The following is a 362-nucleotide window of genomic DNA, read 5'->3' as shown; positions in this document are numbered from 1 at the left end:
GATTTCAACTCACGGCCTACAATGCCCAATCCATAAATGGGGTCACAGTCTTAGCCCACCAGCCTCCAGAAAACTGAGCTGCCAGGACATTCTGAAGACCTGTGATCAATCCACAGTAGTACCATATATGTGTATATATATATATATATACACATATATATATATATATACACACTATATATATATATATATACTGACAGACGGAATGTGAGGATATTATTAAATTATATATTTTTACAAATTATTAGTCACTAAATTATGCTTCCATTTAATGAAGTATCATCATCTAATACTTATAAAATCATTAATAAAAAATCAGTCAATATCCTTAATCATACCATGGTGCTAGAATGGAAGATATA

Source organism: Dipodomys spectabilis, unplaced genomic scaffold, assembly GCF_019054845.1.
Source record: "Dipodomys spectabilis isolate Male_0828 unplaced genomic scaffold, ASM1905484v1 ptg000300l, whole genome shotgun sequence".
Lineage (NCBI taxonomy): Eukaryota > Metazoa > Chordata > Mammalia > Rodentia > Heteromyidae > Dipodomys > Dipodomys spectabilis.
The sequence above is the reverse complement of the archived record's forward strand: the minus strand, read 5'-3'. Positions refer to the sequence as shown.